Genomic DNA, 23,811 nt, shown 5'->3' with positions numbered 1-23,811 from the left:
TATAGGCCATTTGAAAATAACACAAACTTCTAAAAGCAGTCAATTAAAGTTCTAATTTTTGGGGGGGTTCTTTGCTTTTCCCCCCACTTTTCTAACTGATTTCCTGGCGCGCCACTCCCTGCTGACATRCAAGACTGTGACTTGCCGCTGACTCATCTGACGACAGCAGAGTCAACAGAACTACTCCAGCTGCCTTGCTGTGTGTTGTATTTTTGCAGGTCACTGAGATATCTCATGATACTTACTGGGTCAGTGAAAGCTGCGGTGGGGTGTCCCTGCGTGTCCCTACCTACCCCGAGGGAAGCCTGTGCCCACCCGCTCACCCTCCCCTTAGGTCCAATCCTGTGCACACTTACGGCTTTGCTACCAAGAGCTGCTCCACCGATTCAGGCGAAGTGTGTGTGTTTCTACTTATTTACATCAAAGCTGCCACACTGAAAGGTGCAGGAGTCTGTCAGAGTAAACAAATACATTAAAACACAATAAATAAAGCCTTATTTAATTAAATTGCTATAGCCACTCTTAGYTAGAAAATTAGGATACAGATTTCCAATTATTTTCTTTCAAGTATTWTATTCTAATGCCTCCACTAAACCATGATGCTCTGCTTTCTCTCCAGTGACCTACTAGATCCTTCCCCCAGACTAAGTTGTATTAGATGCATAAATTAAGAAAGAAGTAAAAAAAGACAATAAATTAGAAAGAAGTAAATAAAAAGGTGAGGTAAAGTAGGAATTACATATAAACTTCTATTGTTCCCCAATCAGCATTGCCTCTTGTTCTAAAACTATCMAAAAAATCAGGGATCAGATATACTACACTGAAATGTTGAAGTGTATCTCATGGCACAGCAGCCACTACCCTTTCCTCAAATAACTGAGCCAAACAGCAGGAAGGATTGAAATAAAAACTGACGTTAAGCAAAGGATTYAATTTACAGAGCAAACCAGTGGCAAAGGCATAGAGATGCTGCAGCCAGGGCAGGTTGTGCCTCTGCGAGCAGCTCTCTGCTGTCAGCACAGGCTGCTGCAGCCCAGCCTGGAAACAYGGAGCTGAGGCTTTGCCCCCATCATCCTATACTTCATCTTTTAATAGATACTAATTGCTTATTGACTTTGGCCTGGGTTGGGACTCCTTAGCAACCATTCCACATCCGGATTAGCTGATTGCTTATAATATTTTAATTTCTATTCCTTTTCACTGCCACACCTAGTAATGCACACTCTTTAATATCATTTTGTGCCCATGCCATACTGAAAGGTGAAGCTTCAGCCATTTTTTTTCTGAACAAAGGCAGTGAGTAGGAATTACACAGGAAAAAAGCAATTAGTATTAGAACCTCTATTTTAAATTTACATATTTAGTTAAAATTTTGAATGAAAGTAATTTTTTCCATAGACCCAGCAAAAAAAAAAAAATCATCCCAATGAAATACTGTGAAATTACATGCTCTGCACACGTAAGGACAGCAGTTTCTTAGAGCTGTTTTGCACCACTCCATCCATCCATCCATCCATCCATCCATCCATCCATCCATCCATCCATCCATCCATCCATCCATCCATCCATCCATCCATCCAATCCATCCATCCATCCATCCATCCATCCATCCATCCATCCATCCATCCATCCCATCGGAAACACTGAGGCACAAAACCAGATATGAAGTGCTCAGCAAAGCTCTGGCACAGCTCACCCCAGCAGACACAGGACAAGGGCAGTGGCATAGTCAGGGCTGTTGCTGTTGGGACCACGCATGGTTGGTGGGGTGCTGGTGGTCTGGATGCAGTAGCCTGTGTCGYAGCTGCCCTTCCCTGCACATCACAGGGCTTTTGATCAGAATTCAGCCTTTTGCCTCCTGACTGCTTTCATGATTATTGGGAAACAAAGACTGCTTTATGGGAAGAGAATGAAAAAAAGCAAAATAATTTCTGGTTGGAGAAACAGWTCTTGTTTCGTTCCTTTTTTCCCAGTCACAGATGACCCTCACAGCTATGATCTGATCAACATTTCTGGTTGATGGGCAGCAGAGAGGGGCAGCCCCTGTGTGCACCACATTGCCTGCATGGGTGTCTGAGRTCAGGAGGGGTCCCTGTCTGAGACCTGCCTGGCCACAAGTGTGTCACAAAGCTGTGGCAGCAGCTGCAGGGCTGGGCATCAGTGCCTCATCTCATCTACCGAAGAGAGTTCCTCTGTACTGCTCTGTGACTGGATTCTTCTTGGGGTCACATTTGACCTGAAAAACTGCATTTCTTTTGAAATTAAGTTGGAACACACTTTAACACAAGTGAATACGTGCTCCAAGTTTCATCAGGACACAGAGAAGTAAAAACAAGATAACCCATGAATCTGCTCCTGCTGAAATATGTCTTGGTACTGAATATTATTAAAAATGAACTAATATATGCCTTGCAGACATGCCTTATGTGCATATTTATATAGGTAGATGTTTGTGTGGATCTATATATATAGGCAGAAAGGGAGGGAGATTTCAACACTATGCTCTAGGGTGGATACTTTTTTCTTTTGATTTGTCCTGTGTGACAAGGATCTTTCCATCCTGCTCTTCCTTCACTTGCTAGATGCAGATACAAGGAAGGAAGAACACTGTCATTGCTTTCTTGGTACTCTTTAAGCAGTTGTAAAAACACAGCAATGATTTTTTTCCACTGTTTTAAAAATACTCTTCCTCTATGGTAATTCACTGCAAGGCTGAATTTAAAAAGATGCTGTTTAATTCAGCAGCAGAGGGCTTCCACTGCCACATACTCACTGTTTTATCATGGAACTGCTCAGAATATTTTGTGTTTGAAAATACAGCCTTGACAAATGAAATAAATTGTAAGGGCAATTCATTATGGCATGCTCTATTTTTAGCAGAAAGTCAATGCAGAATATCTCTCAAACCAGAATATGGCATTAAGCTCTCTGAATTTATAGGGAGTTGCTTTGCTAGCAGGAWTAAAAAAAAAAAAAAAARAAGGAGCATAGTTTAAACTGTAAAGGTAAATAAAAGTTGGCTGGCCTTTCCAGGTCTGTTGCTGCTCTTTTTGGGATCATTGACAATCCTTAATGGAAATTTAATCTCATTTATCATATCCTTGGGGGCCCTGGAATGGTACCATGGGACTCCATGGTGGACATTTGCCATTAGTCTTTTGGACCATACTAAGAGCAGAGGGAAATGGCAGCTCTAACAACAGTTGTTTCACTGAGGAAAGGTCGGTTGAAGCCTGATTTTGCAAAAGCAGAAGGGTGTGGGAAGCGGTGGCACAGGCCCTCACTGACATCAGTGAACAGGCAGCACATGATGGAGTGACTAATGAAGTCAGATCTGTTTCAGGGTAATCAACTTWTCACAGTCTCATGCGATGATATGTTCTTGGATTCCTCCAAGTCATGAACCATACATGAGAGATCTGGGCCATTTGGGACACTGTACACGCTCTCTGCTTGATGCACTGTTCAGCAACAGCTTGCTTTGATTGTAAGAGGACAAGAATCGGAATTAATCTCAACTGTTAATCCAACATCTGCATACTTTGCTTAGAACAGGAATAGGCTATGACTGAGCATTCAGGCTGAGTCTTTGCAGGTAGAAGGACTTTTCTCTGCCCCTGGCAGGTCGTGATTTAGTTATCACCTCTCTGAGGATCTGTGCAACTAGAAATGGCACCTTCTAAAGATTTTAGTGGTGCTACTAATATACAGGGAGCAATGATTTTTTTTTCCCATGCTACAACTAACCCCCCACTAATGACTTYGAAGATGCATCATATCTCAGCAGAAATGTGTGGTGAAAAGCCGGCAGGATGCCCCCATCTTTTCCAAAGGTTTCTGTCAAAGCGGCAGCACAACTGAGGGTTTGTACCCTGGGGCTGTCAAAACTTGTGAGTTGTCAGGGCAATGGCTTGGAAAAAGAATAACTGGGCCACAGGCTATAGCACCCGGGTAGCWTTAGAAATTTATCAGGAGATTTTAAATATTTATAATTTTTTGGCATATAATAGCCTTATCCAAACACAGGACAGCATTGTGCATTAAAACAAAAGCCATGCATAACAAATGCCATAAAATAAATTGTAGCACATTTAAACCAGTGCGCAGATGCTAATCCTCACATCCCCGCAGCAGCTCATCCGCTAACCCAGCACCAAGCCAGTAACRCTAAAGATCCAGCAGCTGAGGCTCACAGTAGTTAAAGTTTGCTTTTCCAGAAGCCTCAGGCACCGTAACTCGATGGGATTTCATGACTAAGTGACCATAAATGGCATTGCCGCGTAGTTGGCAGCACCGAGCCTGGCTCAGCATCGSAGCCGGGTCCTCCCATCCTCCCGCGTCAAAAGTTTCCAAGTACACCACACATTTTCTTCACCCGTTACCTATTTACTGTGTTCTGAAAGACAATAGAAGTGTTTCTTCTCAATTGATGAAGTAGTCATTAAGCCTCTCCTTTCGTTACCATGCTCTCTACCAAGTGAGGYCAAACCCAGACAAGCCGTTCAAGTCAAAGCATGAATCAAATAGATTGCGTCATATGGATTGCATTTGCCTTATTCAGCAGCTCTATGGAAGGCAAAGAAGCTCTGCATTATACAGATATTGGCTAGAACCTTTGATATAACTTGTTCTGAGTTTTCCGTCTTCTGTTTCCTCCTCTGTTATCCGAGGAAGACAGCAATACAAGATCCTGCAGCAGCAGTTCAGTCCAAATCAGTCAGAGGGATGTCTTCAGGCAGAGAAATCTCTAGAAATGTGCTGGAAAACGTAACTTGTTCTGGAATTTGTATTGAAAATTATMGTTTAAAAGTCTATTCAGGCAACAGTTGTTTGTTGTAGCAGTTGTATCTGGGGCCTTTTTTCATYTCTCTGTGTTGGGAAGAAAATGTTTTTTCTTCTGCACAGAGTTCTTGCTACATTATATATGTATATATATGTCTTACTGCATTATATATATATATCCAGAAGCTGAAACTGGTGCCAAAAGCAGCCATCTATCTGGCAAACACAGTGTTTTATCAGAACGTACAGTGCTGCTCTTGCCTTGGGTCCCAGGGAGACTYGCAGCTGGAATTTAAAGCTCTGGTTTTGACACAGGCTGTAAACAGCCCAAGAACAAGGCTGCTTGTGCTTTTTGCTATCCTGAAATCAGAGGAGACAACTAAACTGAAATCCATCTAGCACATACTGGAAGAGCAAGGACAGGGCATTCCCTGGGAGTGTCTCATGCAGGAATTCACCTAATTTATTTGTCCAAAATACCCTTGCTGCTTGTTCCCATGGAAATGATGTGAAGGTCATCTCTTTTTCTTGGTTCATCTATTTTTCCAACTGATAAACTGCTGCAGGGTTTTTAATTTTACTTCTGATTCATGAAGTTGATTTTAAATGAAAAAAACATACTCACAGCCATGGACAAGCATCTCTCTTTCCAAAATCCAAACAAAGTTGTGTTGGTACCTGAGGACAATGCCTGGCAGTGCAAATGTCCCCACGGCAGTGCCTGYTCTCAGCCAGAACCCCCACCGAGCACCAGGAATGCGGCGATGGCTGCGCTGTGGGTGTCCGAGCGAAACACAGCTTACCCAAATAAATGTGACTTGACATATCAAACATGGAGTTGAAAAATAATATGAAAAAACAGCTCATTTTTAAAATAACTCAGGATCTGATTTCATGACCTGGGAAGTCAGATCCTATACAAACCCACACAATGCTCCAGTGTGCAGCTAATCAGGGCTTCCTGCCCCTTGCAGATACCACAGGCACGGGCCTCATCAGACATTTTCTGTGCTTATTTCCAGCCTTACCTACTGCTTGTGTTTGCACTCAGAAYAACCAGAGCTCTCTTCCTAAGATGCTACACCAGTTTTTCTCAGGGTTTGAATTTCTTTTCTTGTGCTTTTACTACGTGAGTTGGCGTTTGCAGGAGTGACGGTGTRAAGTTGGAATTATGCATCTCACATCTGCCAGAGCTCATGGACTGCACAGAATTCCAAGTGTTCCCCAGTTACTCTTCAGGAGCTGTTTTAACCTGAGATACAGATAAATAGCTGTGTTTGAGTGCAGAGGAGCAGCCAAGCTCCTCCTTGGGACAGCTGGATGTAGCATAGGAAGGAACGCTTTCCAGGGGAACAGTGAATATTTTTTAAACAAACCAAAACTCTTCTGTGTGACATAAACAAAATTGTTGACCAATGTCCAGCCAGAGGGGGAGGTTGTTTGGCTCTCCTGGCACATGCCCTGGGATCCAGCAGTGGGGTGAGAATGCCCTTGCACAGAGTGAGTGAAAACACAACATCCCAGCTATTTCAGAGAAAAGGCATGACACTGCAGTGCTCACTTCTACCATCCCCACTGCAGTGTTCTCACGATGGCAAACAACCAACCCCAAAAGCACTTTAAGTAGATTTGCTTTCTGCAAAAGGCTGAAGTCATGCTCCTTTCTCTTTTTTAAACATTCTCACAAAAATATTYCCAGACAGAAATCTTGCATAAAAGAAGCCTTAAGTCTACTGACTCATTTGAAAGCTGCTTTATTAGCCCCTACAGGGGCTGATAAGCCTTGCCTGGTGCATAAGGACACAAGGGCTGTGCATTGTTCTGCTGCTCAGCTTAGTGCAGTGCTGGCAGCCTGGGCTTGATCCAGCCAAGCAATTAGAGAATTTAACTTCCTCCATAAATACTTGTATGTGTGAGGCCATGTGTTTGGGGGCATTCCTGTACTCGAAAGGAATCTAACACTTTAAACATGTTGCAGAAGCAGAAGGAATGGCAGAGGCCTCTGTGGTCAGCACCACATAAGTTTGGGTGAGAATTAGGAATAACAAAAGGCAGAAGAAAAGCACTTAGACGTGGCCAGCAGTCACCACCCTCAAACCACGCTTCCCCCTGCACAGTTGTTAGTCAGTTCTGCTATTAGGAAGAGTATTGCAATATAACAATGTCCTGCAGCTGAGCTCTGCCCAGCAACACCCTGGAGGAGGAAAGGCGGGTGTGTGGGTTCAAGAAGCACTAGCCGGGGGGAAAGGGCAGGGTGTTGCCACTGTCCYAGAACAAATGGAAGACACCACCACGGGGTGGGGAGGAGGAAGCTGGCAGTTTGGAAAACCCTGGGCTGTGTGCGCTGGCACAGCCCCCAGCAGGAACTAGGGGGTGGGTGTCCAGGGACAGCTCAGCAAAGGCTTTTCCTAAGAAACCTGAGTTATCAGATAGGTGAAAACAGGGCAGGAAGAAAGCTGAGTAAATCACACACYCCATGGCACAATTAATGCCTTACCAGTCCTAGGATCTTCTCTGGGTGTACACTTTCCCTACAAAATGTAAGATTCTCCTGGGAGGATCCTCGGTCTGCCCTGGCTCTACCTTTGGCTTGTAGGGCAAAACCTGCAATTCCCAGGTTCCTGCTTTTCTCAAAATGATGACTCCTGGATTTTGTGAAACAGGCCCAAAATGACCAGTTGGGAAAAAAAAAAAAAAAGGAATAAAAGGGGTGCGAATGGGAGAAGATGGTATCAGAAATATGTTACTGGTGGAGCTTGCTGGGCAGCTGGCACCTCTTGCTCCTTGTGTGCCTGACAGTCCTAAAACAGGAGATAATATCGAGAATGAGCCAGTCACAAGCTGTCTAATTGAAAAGGGCCAAAAAGTAAAAATAGACCCTTTTCAATCAAAGAACTGTGTATCTCAAAGGGCAATTCAGCCACTGCAGCAGTTGGCACTGCACTTCACATCAGCCATCTGGTGCAGTGCTCCCAGCAAGGAACTTTGCAAGCATTGCCACTTCCCTATAGGTTAAAACACTAACCCAGAGCCTGGTATGACACAGAGGGGAAAAACAGAGCCCTACCAAACCCAGCCCTACTAACCAGAGTGAGCAACAGCCAAATGTAACACAGGGACAGGTTTAAGGCATGGCTTGAGACCCTTTTTTGAGAGTGGTCACTGTGTGGTGGTCACTGTGCCTTAGTTCCAGCTGCCACATTGCCACAAGAGTGGTGTTATAGAAGGGGGAGGGGAAAGTGAGTTACAGACAGAGCAGCCCCAGGTAAGAGGTYTTATCTTTACAGCCCTGGTGATAACATGGTATGCAGCAGGATAGAGGTCATCCAATCCAGCTGGGGCTGGTTGTGCTATGTGGGAGCCCCATGGGGGCCTGGCAGTGAGGATGTTACCAGTGCTCAGGGAGAGGGCTGCAGGAGCTCTGCAAAGCTCTGGGTTATCACTACTGCCCTCTCAGAGGCACTGGCTGTTTGCACAGGCACAGCATGGTGGCCGCCCAGGTGCCTTTGGGGGCCCTTGTTTGCTTTTGGCTTCTCTGAGGATCGAGCCTGAGGAGGGAAATGGCAGCAGCTTCTTTAGGGACCTGAAACAGCTCCCAGCTCGCAAAGTGCACCAGGAGGGCCAGGTGCACTCACAAGAAGCCTCCTTCTCCTGCTTTCTCCACAGCAGTTGTCTTCTGGATATATCTTTTTTGTTGAACTTTGTATGTAAAACCCTTCCTCTGTTCTGCACGGACTTTAGTCCCTTTGGCACAGCCATCGCTGGCTGGCAAGCAGCTGCTATGACTGTGTCTTAAAGCATGGGGCTGAGGGAGGCACATGCCAGCACACCTGTGTTATCTGYGTCTCTCTGGGAGCAGCAGTGGGAAGATTCCGCAGTGAGAAGCTTCGGTCCTGTGGGAAAAGCACCGRTCTGGCTGTTAACACACTGGTGCTGCTGATGCCCAGCTGGCATGGATACCGTGGCACAGGCACGGTGGCACAGCCACAGTGGCACAGCCACAGCCCAGAGCCTGGCAGCTCCATAGGGACGGATGAGCCGCTCCCTGTCCCGTGACAGGCTGGTTTGGCTCCACAGGAGCCTTCCTCCTGCTCCTTCGCCAGCCTTGGCACGGTTGTGCTGACTTTTCTGTGGTTCTCACAGCAACTGCACATTTTCCTTCTGCAAAGCAGAAATCGTCTCCCAGGTTCCTTGACAGCAACAAACTTCCAGTAGCAAAGTGGAGGGGGGCGGGAGGGTGGTGATGAAGCAGTTGCAAACGGGAAAACGGCTTCGTTGTCTGAAGTGGGGCGGGCCGGTTTCTCTTCCCGGCAGATCCKGGAAGCTCTGCCAGCTCCTAGGAACGCTGATGAAGTGGGCAGGGGTACCGGTGGGCACGGCCTGGCTCCATCCCCGCGGCTCCATGGCCGCCGCGCCCTCAGGGCGAGCCGCCCCTCAGAGGCCTGGGCACTGCTGCCCCCTGCCGGCCGCGGGACCCCGCCCGGCCCTCACAAGCCCCTCCCGGCGCCGGACAAGCCCCAGCAAAACGCCTTATTGGTTTAATTTGGTAAAAGTCCCTGCAAAAAACACCCCGCGGCGGTGAAATCATAGAGCTATAGAATCGCTTAGGCTGGAAAATCCCTCTAAGATCACCAAGWCCAACCATTAACCCAGCACTGCCAAGGGACTATGTCCCTCAGTGCTACAACTAACATGGTTTTTAAGCACCTCCAGGAATGGTGATTMCACCACTGACCTCGGCAGCCCGTTCCAGTGCTTGACAGTGCTTTTGGTGAAGAAATTTTCCTTAATCTCCAATCTAAACTTTCCCAGGTGCAAGGCAAGGCTGTTTCCTCTTGTCCTGTCACTTGTTGCCTGGGAGAAGAAATTGACCCCGACTTGGCTACAATCTCCTTTCAGGTCTTACAGAGTGATAAGGTCCCCCCAGAGCCTCCTTTTCTCCCGGCTAAACACTCCCAGCTTCTCCCAAGGAGATTTGCGCTGCTCCATTGCCCTTCTCTGGACACACTCCAGCCCCTCAATGTGTGTCTTTTGTGTAGTGAGGGGCCCAAAAATGAACCCAGGATTTGGGAAGTGGCATCATCAGCGCCAGTACAGGGGGACAGCCACTGCCCTGGTCCTGCTGGCCACGTTACTGCTGATACAGCCAGGRTGCCACTGGCCTTCTTGGCCACCTGGGCACACCCTGGCTCATGTTCAGCCACTGTCAACCAACACCCCCAGGCCCTTTTCCARTGGGSAACTTTCCGGCCACTCTGCCCCAAAATCACCCAAAGCCTGTGCAGCCAATGGGTTCATTCTCCCTCGCCAGGCCTTGAGAACCGCCGTGGTGRGGTGGGAGCAGGGAAGGGGCTGTGCTGCCCCTGCTGCGGCCTGGGAGGATCTCCTCATGCTGCAGGAATGTGGTTATGTCATGGCGAGTCCCCCACACGCCCCGCCGCTGCCTCCCAGCCGGCCGCCGGCCGACAGCTCTGGGAAGCATCGTTACTGCTGAAATGGAGGCATAAATTTCTGCTGGCAGGGCTGCTGGCTGTGAAAACTTGTAAGCCGTAACAACCGCTCACTGCGACAAAGTTACTCCGACATTTCCCATGGTCCTGGTCCCGTCCCTCAGAGCTGGGGGCAGGAAGAGGGGGGAAAWGGTTTTGAAAACGTTTCATTTTCCTTATGTAGCTGAGCGTTACTGGGGGCGATATTTCTGACTGTGCATGAATCCTTCCTGCTGAACTCATGGGGCATGACGCACCCACAGGAGGGGAGAGCATGCTCAAGACAAGAGTGGCTGAAGTATGCTCCTGCTGAGCTGCTCTTTCTGAGGATTTGTATTTCTTTTTCCAGATGAGGAACTTTATTATTACAGAAAGAACAGGAGATTTTTATGACTGATTTTACAAATTAGTTTCTCAAATTGTTTGCAGCAGCACAAGAAATGTTGCAGTCATTAAAGTTCATAGAAAGTATCAAATGCTCCATCACCGCAAAGCTCTTCCTTGTGTAACAGAAACAAAGCAAAGTCGCCCCTGGCATGTTTAGACGTCTGACTCTGAAATGCTGTTCATCACCTCCCCGCRATAGTGTACAGCAACTCATCCTGCCCTTGTTCACATTGGTAGAACGAGCCGGGAGCTGAACCAGCACAAATTCAGCTACAAACATGATTTTAAAAACAAACAACTAATTATTTCCATTCASTTCACTTAATTTGGGCTCATGCAGAAATGCTGTTCATCCAATACTCCAAAATATGTCACGTATTAGGAGCTAAAGAGTCCAACCCAATGAATGAGTCATCACCCAGTGGATGAAATCCCATATCTTCATGGCTGCTCATAAATAAGACAAGCTCAACTTTATAGTAAGTCATAAGTAAACAATGAACTATATGAAAATCAGACTCAGCTGTGTTATAACTGCATGGGCACCGTGCCCACACAGAAATGAAAAGCGAATGCGATACCATCACCATTTGGCTTTGGAGGCTGAATTTGGGACTGAGACAAGAGGGGGTTTGATGCATGTAGCAGGGCAGTTGGACATCTAGGCCTTTGAGACCATTGCAGATGCCTGTCTGCAATAAACAACACATTATCCCAGCCATTAGCACTTCTGAACCTCAGATCCCAGTGGGCATCTTTTCTGAAACTATCATCTGGTATCTTCTCGTGACAGCCCAACATCTCCAGGCATTGCTCCYGTGTTCTTGCAGCCTGCTCCTGCATCAGTTCTCTCTCCTAGAAGGAAATGAAGGGCAGCAAAAAGCTGTTCCTTCATTCCAAAATGAACATCGATACATCCWGTGCATCCCCCATAACCATACACTGAGTGCTGGGCTGGATTCACAGAGCTGGATGGGGTTTTTGATTTGTTAATAACTATTTGAACCAGTGCTGTGAGAGAAGGCAGGAAATAGCAGAAAGTATTGATCAACCTCTGCCTTGTTATAAAATTAACAGCATATAAAACACAGTATTGAARTAACTGGAAGCCTGACCACACTGCAGATAGCCCAGCAGAAGGGCTAGGCAAGAGAAGGTGTGTTGATGGCACTGAGAAAGACTCTAGCACATGATCACGAAGGGATCCTTCTGCAGCAGGGGCAGCTGAGGCCACCTCCAAGTTTGAGCTCATTGACTCCCCAGAGAGGGTCTCCCCAGCCACAGGCAGYGGTGGGGCTGCAGCCAGTTTTGCAGGGGCATCTACTGCAATAAAAACATCTTTCCGCTCCTGAGAAAGACAAGGGTTTTGCTATCTTCTCAAAGACTCTGGGAAATGTATTACAATTTCCTATTGGTGTTCAGGTTAATGGTGGTGAGACACAAAGGAGATCATCAGAAGCAAATCCTTGAATTTTAGGGAAACCCAGGATGTAGCTGGATGTGCTAGAGGGTAGATAAGGTTGACAATCTCAGAGGATACACTCTTTTCATTAGACTGACACTGTACATGTAACCATTAATGGCAGAGCAGCWATTGCCTGAAGGAAGTGCTTCAGGGATAGGTGCCTGACAGACAAGCCACTTTTGAAGACTTCCAGGTGTGCATGGGCTTGGTGGTGCACTCTGAAGGGGAGATGTCCTGCTGCTCCCTCACCATAGCCTTCTCCTCTCAAGCAGAGCAGAGYAGGCTGCCTTTCGGATAGCGGTGAGGCCAAGACAGTAGCTGTCTGGCTATAGGAAGGGAAGAGACCAAAGCAGCTTTTCCCTGAGAGAGCAAAGCTCCAGCATCTGCCAAAGTACACAAGGACACAGACTGCATTGTGGCTGCCCCTGCAGAGCAGGGGCTGGGGCAGATGGGGATATCCGTTCTGCARTGATGTGTCCAGACACGGGGGAGGGCTTCGAGATGTGTCACAAGAATGAAAGCCCAGAAGAGGCCCAAGCCTGGTCACAGGCACTCAGTCCATCCCAAGGGATGTAGGGTCTCATGCTGGGGAATGAGACCTGGCTCCCTTCCTCCTTCCTGCCCTGACATGACTGCATTTTGGAGGCTAAAAGGCTGAGAACTGTTGTGCCCTCTCAGGATTCCACAGATGATTTACAAGTCCTCCCAGGAGAYGCCCAAAGAGCTGAGCTCCTCTGGCTCCCTGCTTTCCTGATGGTCCTTGACCCAAGTGGCTCTGGCAGTCACAGCAGGCTGGGCAGTACCATAACCCCAGCTCAGGCTTTTCCCAAAAAGGATGCTCTGATCAGGGAAGTTGTTTTATTTTCTCAACCCTGGTACAGTTGTAATAGGCCAAAGGATGGATGATATCCAACCAGAGATGTGACTGCACAAGCCCAGGTCACTACTTGCTGTCCAAGTAGAGATCCTCTGCATACATTCTCTTTTTACAYTGGAAAATTACTGTACTTTAATAAATGGATGAATAATTTCCACAAAGGAAAGAATGTTAAACTTGTGTTGGCACAATGTTAYTTCTGATCAAGTGATCTTCATAATTCTCCAGAACAAGCAAAACTTCATATTTTCCATATGTAACCATCTTTGTCACCCAAAGCACTTTGTATTCAATAAAAATACCAGCTTTCATTAAAGAAAAAACCCCTTTGAGTGTGCAGTTCTTCTGGCATTGCACATCTCTGGTTCTCTCACTCAACATGTTTAGAATTAAATCACAAAACCTTAACTCACCCTCTAATGATCTGTTTGTTTCCAGATTCATATTCCCACAATATGTTTGCTGACAGCAGTTGGGCTCTTTGACAAAAGTCAAGAAATTTTTCCCAACAATGTATATTTGCTTCGTTCTGGTGCATTACAGGGGAAGGGTGCAGGCTGTACAAGCTGTCACCAGTAACGTGACTATAAGACCAAGTGTAATTTATTTAGTACAAACTAAATGTTTATACTAAATGTTCTTTGTTCTGAACATTATCACTTCAACATTGAGCTTTTTATGAAGAGAGTTGTGAGAAAGGTTGAGCCCTGTTTTGAAAGGATTTTTAAATTTAGCATCACTATGACTTGGAGCCAAGACCCCAATGCATACAGTTCTCAGGAGAATGATGGCAACAAGCTGCTCCCCTCAGTTTCAGACWCTTCTAAACTGTTCCTTTTGACTTTATATTATGTGTTAGAACTGAATAAAAGCAAACCCATTCTTGAAAGGATATGTTGTTTCAAAAGAAATCCAAAATCTTATACTCCAAATAATGTTGAATGAGGTACTTTGATATTATTGCACCTTATCCCTTTCTCCCAATCTTAAAAAAATCTCTTCAAATTAATATCAATTTCAAAAAGCACTTTGATCTCAACAGAAACAAAACACTCAGATTAAATCTGTTCCTACCAATATCTCCTTAGCCTTTCTCACTTGCCAACTGGTGGATGGGGTCTGGATGGTGTCCCCACCTTGATGTCTGCACACAGCTGCACTTCAAGCAACAATGACAATTAGCCCTTCTTTAATAAACCAGTGACCCCAGTTTATTAAACTGGTGATTTAGTGAAACTGTCTGTGATACCTGGAAAGCCCCGGATATGATGTCTTGTAAAAGTAAAGTGCAAGTTACTCTGTCAGAACAGTATTAGTCTTTGTCAGTAGCATGAATAATCCTATTCTATATAAACACACCTGAAAACTGCCTCCCAGTATGGTATTTGTCACTCAGAAAAGAAAAAGGAGAGTGGCAAGGTGGATGACAGCAATGGCACAGGAAACCCACCTTGTAAAGAAGGACTTTGAGAGTCTGATCTGCTGCTGAGAGGGTCAAAGCCAGACGTGGTCACAAGCTGCAGCACCTGCATGGAGAGAGCAATGTCAGAGACAAGGGGTTTCCACTTCCATGGGGAAAAGTGACTCATGGCAGAAAGYTGCAGCTAAGCAGCCGTGCACTATGGAAATGCATGTTCAAACATACAAACTTGACCTTACGAACAACTAACTGTACCCTTGACTATCTCACAGTAGATCCTCCACCTCTCACATGGAAGAATTAATGTCAGATGCTAATTTCAGTAGGAACAGTTGACGGTGGTTGTCCCACCTTACACAGTGTATTTCATCCTAGTCCATATTTTCCTGGGAGCAATTCATCCTATGAACAGTGATTTCAAGTTTTACTCCTAGAAAGTATTAACATCTTAGTGTTACTTCCATTTACACAACAGCTAGAATTATCCTTGTTTGCTCACTGAAAAATGTTTTAGACACAACAAATACAATACCTCTGAGTTTATCTGAAGAAAGGAAATCCTTTCTGYGGGCTCCCCTTTGGTCCCTGCTGAGTTGCMAAYTCCAAAGCCTGCAGAGTGCCCAGCAGCRTGCGAGRSTATTTCTCTGGGGTGTGAAGCTGACCCTCCACTATTGCAGATAACAACTTTATGGCACAGGCATTGTCCTGCTTCACCAGTGCCCTGTTTTCACAAAGTATTTAATGAATTGGCTTTCAACTGCAAAAACACAGGCTGAGAKCAAGAAGGAAAATGACCTTTGTGCTTGTGATTGTATGTTCACATAGTTACGCTTAATTTTCCTCATTAACATATAGGAATCCCTTTTTTGTTAACGCACTTTATTTAATTCTAATAGATTTTTTGTTGTATTTAAAAATCTAGAGGAAAACAGAAAAAAAGTCCCATTGTTCTCCCACATGTTTGTTTTCACTACAACTACTAAGAGGAAAAGCCCTTTACAAAAACAGGATACAGGAGACTCCTCTGYGCTGTGCACCCCCCGCACACTCGAACACTCTGGGCATGGCTGCAGTGGTAATCAAGAGTCCATAGAAAGTCATAARTGATTGAAAAACATCAATGGGAGTTTTATTATCCACTTGAAWGGGAGCAATATCAAGTCCCTGCTGAATAAACCCCACCAGCCTGGGCAGGTTCTGCACCCYTCAGACAAATGACCACCTGCCTAAGGACATTTTCTCTGTGACATCAATTATAGAGAGAGAGGCAGATGGGATGTCTGCAGGGCAAGCCCCACCATTGTGGGAAGGTGTCGAGTCAATGACCAAAGCCATAGCATCCAGCATCCCTCCCCAGMACTCCTGAGAGACAAATCACCAGGGAACCATGTGATGTCACTTACATCAGGTGCTGCCTGGCCCCAAGAGATGCTCCAGATACCCCCTGGAGCTTACTGAGCTGTGTCTGGGGTTTCCTCAGGAGTGGGGCTCCCCACTGCATTACTACCAATGACTTTTCAGAGCTCCTTTCTTAACGTATCCCATCACCTCCTTTCYCCCTTTTCGGATTATTGCTTCCCCTGCTGGATTTTTGGCCAGTCAGCAGAGGGGTCCCTGATTGTGCTGGCAGCCCCCAGGAAAGGCTGGAGCTGAGGCAGGAGGACTCATAAGCTGCACTCACTGCAAAGCACATTCCTGTRGGCTGTTGTTAAGAAGATAATAAAAATTGCTGTTTTCTTTCTCCCCACACGTTAGCATTTGGAAGAGCTCATACTTCCAAAGAATAACACTGACTTGTWCTCCATTGCCTGGAAGAATAAATCAAGTGCAATTACCAGGAGACCTGCATTTCTGTAATCAAGAGCCTCATCTCTGGCCAGGAAGTGTCTTGGGGGAATCGAGTTCTAGTGACTGGGAGGCCAGTAAAGAGCAATTTGAGCTTTTCTGACTCTGAAACATGGTGATCACTGTTCCATTCACCAGGGCACAAACTACCGCTTAGCAGCCTGGCAATCTCCTCCAAATACCATCCCAAGAGCAGTTCAGTTTTTTTTTAAAGTCTCAAATTTTAAGGAAATATGTTTTCTGGTTTCTTTCTAAGGAAAAACATATAATGCCATAAGGGTTGCGGATAAGCTTTGCTGTGAGGGGAGCAATATACTACTTTGGTTTTAATTTTATAGGGTTGTGGTTCTACTTGTTTTCCTTTTAACTATGTTAAGTCAGCCTTGTTTCTTCACCAGAAATTATMATGACTTTTAATTTAGCCATGATTTCTGAACAAGAGAATTGTTTCTATAATGCAAAATGATTACATTTTACAATTTAAATTGTATTATAAATGTTTATGCAAATCCTTAGGTAAAAATTTTTATGCAAGTCCTTAGGTAATCCTTTATTACTGCAAAATAAACATTCAGATTATTGACACTTCATCTTTGAATGAGAGAGTCTTTGCTACAGCTCAATAAACCGAAGAGCCAGGGAGACAACACAAGAGGCTATGCTTGATACTACTTAGAATCAGACCACAATGTTTCCAGTTCAAGGGGGAAAAAAACCCAATTGCCACTTATATCAAAATCTTTCATTGTTTAGAGACTGTAAACTGACATCTGCTGMTTTTTGCATTTATTGGTAAATAACTGGCCATCATCAGAGGACAGGATTAAATAATGCGGCCATCATTCCTTCCTCATCAGGGAGAAATAAAAMCACAGTATCCTCCCTTGCTGCATGCAAGGAGTTCAAGTACAAAACTATGCTTTTCCCAAACTCTCGCTATCTGCCRATTGGGTGTCCCAAAAGGCAAAAAATCACCGTCCCCCAGGCAGTGTCAGGACGAGCTCCTTTTGAGCAGCCCCTGTTCTGAAAGCAGAACGGGCAGTCCCCGGGTGCTCCCTACGCCCCACAGACCCTCACCCCCTGCATCACCCTCCGGTCCCAGCCCGGGGTCCCGCCGGAGCCGAGGGCAGGTCCCACATGGTGCCCGGCCCCGCCGCCCCTCGCACCTACCGTCCACCGCTCCCGCGGCCCCACCGCGCCGATGGATGGATGGATGGAACTGCCGGGCTTGGCTGGGAGCTGCTGCTGTCCCAGCAGCGGGAGGTCACCAGGCTGCTGGTCTGATCTTCAGTTCACTTTCCATCTGAAAAGTTTAACTCCTTCACTTCCTGAAAGGCGAAGTATCAGCAAATACTGCAGCGCTGAGCTCCTGAGCTCGTCCCCTGCCAGGGAYGCTGAGCACTCCCTTGTCCCAGGCTGCTGTGAACAAGGATGCACCTGAGAGGAACCARAATGTGGGGGGTTGGCATGGGCAGTTTTGCTCTGAGACTTGGGGGTTAGTGCGGTGCAGAGAAGTCCTTGATGAGATGTTCCTCTTAACAACATACACCCTAAGCCCTGTCCCCAAGTCCCCTGTATTCCCACACATTCCTGTGGCTGCCAAATCCCTGCTGGGGACTCTAGGGGCTTACACTTTGGAAGGGAAGGGGAAAACCTTTGACAGCACTTTTTTCGTTTTCTCACCAAGCCCCTGGGAAATTGAAGGCGATGGAAATTACTTCTGGCAGAGGAGAAATCYGGATCTGTAAGGGCATGCTGGGAAGGGGCCCCAAAAAATCCCAGCCCCAACCCYGCTGCTAGGAAATCCCAGCCAGCCCTAGTCTGGCCATGCCCACCCCTGGGCACCCATCTCCCTCCTTGCTTTGATCACAGAGAGGTTCCCAGTGCTGGGGATGGGGGGTTGTGGTCCATCTCAAGAAGACAGGGAAGAAGGTGCCTCTGTTTCACCCTCACAGCCCACTGGGTCTCCAGCTCCCTGCACACCAGCCCTGGCCCCCACATGTGGTACTGCCAAAAWGCACAGGACAGAGTAGTGGCAGCAATCAGGAACTCAAAATGCTGTTATTTCCAGCAAGATGTTTAAATGGTTATGTGATGATGTCAACCCTGACCTCCATGTTCCTCTTGCACTCCTCTGCTGTGTGACTGTTGAGCAATRGAAAAGCATTCTGGATTTTAAGGCACTGCATCCTGTCCTCCATCCCCAGCTGCAGGCTCCCTCTCACTCTGAGCCACCACACTGGCCTCTGCAGCCTGTTCAGAGCTAACAGATCACAATTTTTAGGCTCCTGCCCCCCAGGAATCTAAACCAAATCTGGCCCCATGCAAGTCTTTTTCTAACATCACTTGTTAGGCATGAAATCATGGCTCAGTACAAAAGCCCACTCTCACTGCCACCCTCTCCCCAACTGTGGTGGCAGTTGCAGGAAAGGGACAGGTGTGAAGTTACTGTTCTCCTCCGAAGGAGGATGTGCCAGATGGGCAGGACGACGCGGGGAAGGCCATACATGGCAGGGACAGGAGCATTTCATGGGCCTGGCAGGAAGGCAGCAGGGCCAAGCTGCATTGGAGTTTTTCTGTAACTCACAGCTCCGAAGCCAGCACSTCCCACCCTGCACCCTGTGGCTGGGTTTCTCTCGTGAGCTCCCCAGCCACAGCTTTCCTGAGACCCTTGAGTCAATCCAGTGCTTTTTAGCCAATATAAATAACATGACCCTCACTCAGTCCCTCCAGAGGGGGTGCACCTGTCAGAGTCTCTTCCTGCCAGGTGATTCCCAAAGGACCATCAAAGCATGCCACAGCCAGACCCCTTCAGCTCCCAGGCACTGTGAGTTACACAAAAGATGACTTTTGTCCCCAGTAACAGGAGCCTGAGCAAGGGAGAGGGAGGGGAGAGGTGCCCCCCTGCCCTTTGTCCCCAGAGCAGAAGGCTGTGACTGCAGTGCTGTAATTCCAGGTGACACACAGCATCCCTGAGGCTGCACCATTGATGGGGTATGAGATGTTGGCTGATGCATAATCCCTGTGCAGACACCCTTATCAAGGGGCTGCAGCAACTTTTCATTCATCTCTGAGATCAGCAAAACCCAACATTTAAGATAATTTTCCAAACCTTGCTCTGGAGGGAGAGCAGCTTTGGGGCTTTTGATTTCAAGCATGAAAAATGTAATTATGGATAATGATGCCTCTTGCTGTAACTCAAGCAAGAAACCTTTCTGTGTTTCATGGCTGGTCCCTGTGCCCTGAAGTAAAAGAGGGTTTCTGCTTTCATTACAAAACATATTTGTATTTCAACCTGAAAGGCCTTCTCATCTGGGAGCTCTCTAGTGGCCAGCAGTCTCTCCTGCATCTGGTGTTACTTAGCCAGCAATTTTTCTTCTGTGTTGCCTAGGGGCCAAAAATACTCCCCAAAAGGCAAAACACAGGTTAAAATTGTTTAGAGAACAAAACTCTGTTAGAACACTTTATTGGAGTCCGGGGAAATTACTTTTAAAATACATACACATAATAATAGCGGCAATAATAGAGTTTTAAAAAGTCCACTGTAAAAGTAATGATGTTTCAGATGGGAGCCAGTGTTTCAAACCCATCTGTATGGAGATGACATCAGACACAYGGCTTATGTTTCCACTTTCAGCGGTGTGAAAGAAAATCCACTGCTACACGAACTTACCTTTAGCTGGTGTGTTTGCTAAACTTGGACAATTAGGTTGGGYAACTGCTTGAACTCACTTTCACAGAAAGCAAAAATGGTTTTTGTTTCATTTACAGGCTTCTCGGCTTGTATCAAAACAATCCCATCTGCCGAAAGATGCCATCAGCTGTGGTACAGAGATGGGCAGYGCAGAGGGGAATCTGCTGGCATGAACAATTCTAAAGCTAGTCTGAGATTTCCAAAACATCTTAAAAAAGGGTAAAAAATGCAAGTTACAASAACAGAATGATGAAATGTGAGCAAACAGCACCAATGGATGTTTCCTAATTCCTTAAGATCCTTTCTATGATTATAAATGAAAGAGAAACATCCTGAGGTTTCTAGTATGAGATCTCATTTCTTTTTTAATCCGAAATGCCCTAAATACTTCTCTTTCTGTTTTCAGATGTTGCCTTCTCACAGAAATAACTACCTAAAGCATTAATTTTTTATTAAAAATACATCTTTTAATTTAAAAATTATTTTGGGATTTCATTGTTATTTCAGTTCTATGTTTTGGGGTTTTTTTTAACCTGGGTACAAGCATTTTTCTAAACTTAAAGAAACCCTTAYCAGAAGGGGGTGGAGATATGAAGTACTTTTAAGATGTAGTTTTCTTTGATTTCCAAAGAATTTTATTCCAGTGCTAGAAAGCTGCAGAAAATAATCCTAGTGAAAGGRATAACCAAGAGCCAGGTTATTCCTAAGGCTCTGAGACCCTTTCAAGTTGGTCTGAAAACCTCATTGTTAATCAAAATAATTGCATGAGAACCAATCAGGAAATCCTGAAACATTCAGAATGAAACCTTGTCATTACAAATTCACCATCATGGCTAAAAACCRGATTATCTCTGTCAAAAGCTGTGGGAAAGTTTGCTTTGTAGCAGTAGGGGCAGAAGTAAATATTTGCCCAATCTGTTTTGTTTATCCTAAAAACATATATACATGTGCAGAGCTTCAATTAAACACTATTTTCTTTTCCCCCATGTGTACATCATTTGAACTGCCCATGTGAGGAGCTTTTAAAGCATCTCTCCCAGGAGTCAGGGAGATGGCTCTGTGCCAGCCCCTTACTCAGACCATTACGCCATGGCAGGGCAGGTCRGATTGCTTTGAATTTTAAGCCTCATTTCTTTGGTCTCACCTCTGAGTCCATTTAAACATGGCTGGCCCCTTGCTGTAATTCAAAGCAATCAAAAGCAGATGCACAAAGTGCCACTGAAAACACACCCACAGACGTGTTGGTTCTGCACCACGTCCCCCAAGGCTGGTGCTTGTGGGGAGCAGGTGCAGGGGGAAGGGGTTCAGGTGTGGATGGGATCTGTTTCACCAACATGCAGATTCCCCACATGACTGTATTTAAACCGCTTATGAAATTGCATATTTTCTTGACGAAGAGTAGTGCTTGATGTCTGAGCTGGTGGAAGAGCTTGAGGCGACACCAGGACAGACCAAGAGTTCAAAACAGTTTTTAGTGCCCTGTGGGGGGTCACGAGCCCCTCCTGTACCTACCCCAGAACCCTCTGGGCTGACACTGCTTTTGCAGRGACACAGTCAAGAGATACAGATGCARAARGTCTCTGGTCTGGGCTCTCCTTTGCAACAGCTGTTTGCAAAATTAGTGGTACAGTTTGTTTTGAAAATGACGTCCACACTTATAAACATGCCATTTAAAAATGCACTCATAAAAAAAGAAAAAAAAAAAGGGAAGAATAAAAGGAAAAAAGTTCCAGCCAGTGGCTGAACTGAATCCATTCTCCAGTGACAACAGTGTCCAAACAGGTGAACAGGGAAGAAAACCAAAGGCTGCAGAAAGAACAAATGGTCACCACATTTAAAAACACCTGCTGAAGTGACTGCAACAAAACACAGTTCAGAACATTTTGGAAAATACCTGAATGATGCCCATAATCCACTGCTGAGGGGGCCGGAGGCCTCTAGGCACTGCACCCCRAGACCCCAGCGGAGCACCCACTGATCCCACTGGCATCACATGAAAGGGCAATAGTCCTCTGTGGGGTATTAAGTTCAAAGTCTCTTCTTGCATGAAACAGCTCACAGCAAAACAAAGCTTATTTTGTCCAGATTTAGCAAGTCTTAGATCTTTATCRTCTCAGGGGACCAGGGTCTTGGTGCTTCTCCCACTCGAGTCATTGGGAATGCTGCCACAGGCTCCAGACGGCAACCAGGCCTTATCCTACAGGCTGCCCTGTCGAGCTGACACCTTTTCATTTCCCAGCCCCTATGGCAGCAATAGATTTACCAGAGCTGGGCAGAGTTACCAGATTTACCAGAGCTGGGCAGTCTCCAGGCAGAGTGGGACAGGCACCGGCCTCCTGTGGCTGCCCAGGCAGGTGATGATGCTCAGCCACGATGGCTGTGGGTCCCTCCRTGCTCAGCCCCCAAAYYTGCTGCTAAACAAACYTGTGCCAGGATTCCTGTGGTGGATGATGAGCTACAGGGGCTCCTGCATGTCCCCAGACCTCCAGGCCTGGACCTGTGGTTGAGACTTCTCTGGTCACAGGCCAGCAGTGCAGGTGAGATGTGCTCTAAGAATGAAAACTTTGGTATTTTGGCCCTGCTCTCCTGCTCTGCCTCCAGGTCCTTGCAGTGCAGTGAGGGGCTGTTTCACCCCAAAGTGCTGCAGCCAGGACTGCACACAAGTTTGCCCATAAACAGCGCCACTTCCATTTGAGGAACACAACTGGTTTGATACAATGCTCTGTTTCAGAGCAAGAACTGGTTGCAGCTACAGGCTGGTCTCTTGCGTGGCTGAATTTAATTTTCAAACCATTTCTGTAGGATGTAGCAACAAATCTTYGTAACATGATGGAAACAGACACATCCTGTGTGCATCCCCTAKCAGGCCATCACTTCTGGTGTCTTGAGGTTGTCCTGTGCAGGGCCAGGAGCTGGACTCAATGAGGCCCTTCCAAGTCATGATATTCTACGATCCTATGACCAGGAGCACTTCCAGCCACCCACCCTGCTGTGCTGCAGCACCTCACTGCCATCAGAAGCCCCTGCTGGTGACCCATCAAAGCCAAGTGGTGGCTCTGGCTGGCTCTTTATGCCTCCACATGCACGGGTCTGCCCCAAGTGAACGAGCAGAGTGGGCACTGCAGCCAGGCACCTTTGTCTTCCCAGCCCTTGGAAAAAAATGGAGAAACCCAAAGGAAGTGAAGGACACCCTAAGAGAGGAACAGAAAACAATGGGGAGCTATGCTGGGAGGGAAAGAGGCCAAGGAGCAGGATTACAGATGAATAGCATGTGCAGTGTAATTAATCTAGATTAGTTTTTATTTTATAGCATTAACAGCCCGCAGTCGCAGCATGCGGCGATGTGGTCCCGCGAGTTCCCAGCTTTGGCAGGGCTGGGCCGATCGCTGGGAGAGCTCCAGGCACGGCCTGAGCGTGCAGGAAGCGGTGCTGGTGACTCACCGGCTGCATGCTTGCCTGGAGACGAATGAACTAACACCCGCCACTCCGGCCCTTTCCACGGCCCCCTCCCATTAATCTTCGGGTTAAAAAGGGCAGCAGTCGCTCAAGAGGGAAATTCCCACAGAGCAGAAGGATTTGTGCCGGGAGCCCCCTGCGCTGACCTCCTTGGCAGCCCTTGCCGAGCCAAAGCCCGGCTCTCCGCGCCAGCCAGTGCTCGGGAGCCGCTGGCATTTACGGYTCCGCAGGTCCCACAGCCCCGCCGGTGACGCGGGCTCGGGATGCGACTCATGCCTCGGGGATGAAATGCAGAAGCAGGGTCTCGCCCTGCTGCCGGCCAGCTCACAACCACATCTTTCTTCCCATAAAAGGATCCTCTCGGCTTTTTTTTTTTTTTTTTTTTTTTTTTTTTTT

The 23,811-nt window shown here is 46.6% G+C and overlaps 1 protein-coding gene across 1 annotated transcript in view; it reads right to left on the bottom strand.

Moving 5' to 3' along the window:
* FLNB (filamin B) overlaps positions 1 to 14,521 on the bottom strand; it is an 86,594-nt gene extending 72,073 nt beyond the window's left edge. Inside the window, exons 1-2 of the mRNA XM_057373421.1 lie at positions 14,451 to 14,521; positions 357 to 451 (exon numbers count right to left, since the gene is read on the bottom strand). The gene's annotated coding sequence lies outside the window, so the exon portion shown is untranslated. The remainder of the gene's footprint in view (positions 1 to 356; positions 452 to 14,450) is intronic.
* Positions 14,522 to 23,811: the final 9,290 nt, after the last annotated feature.

This window comes from Malurus melanocephalus, unplaced genomic scaffold (genome assembly GCF_030028575.1).
Source record: "Malurus melanocephalus ecotype Western Australia unplaced genomic scaffold, MMel_1.1 scaffold_196, whole genome shotgun sequence".
NCBI classification, from domain to species: domain Eukaryota; kingdom Metazoa; phylum Chordata; class Aves; order Passeriformes; family Maluridae; genus Malurus; species Malurus melanocephalus.
This window is presented reverse-complemented; position numbering and strand designations above follow the sequence as displayed.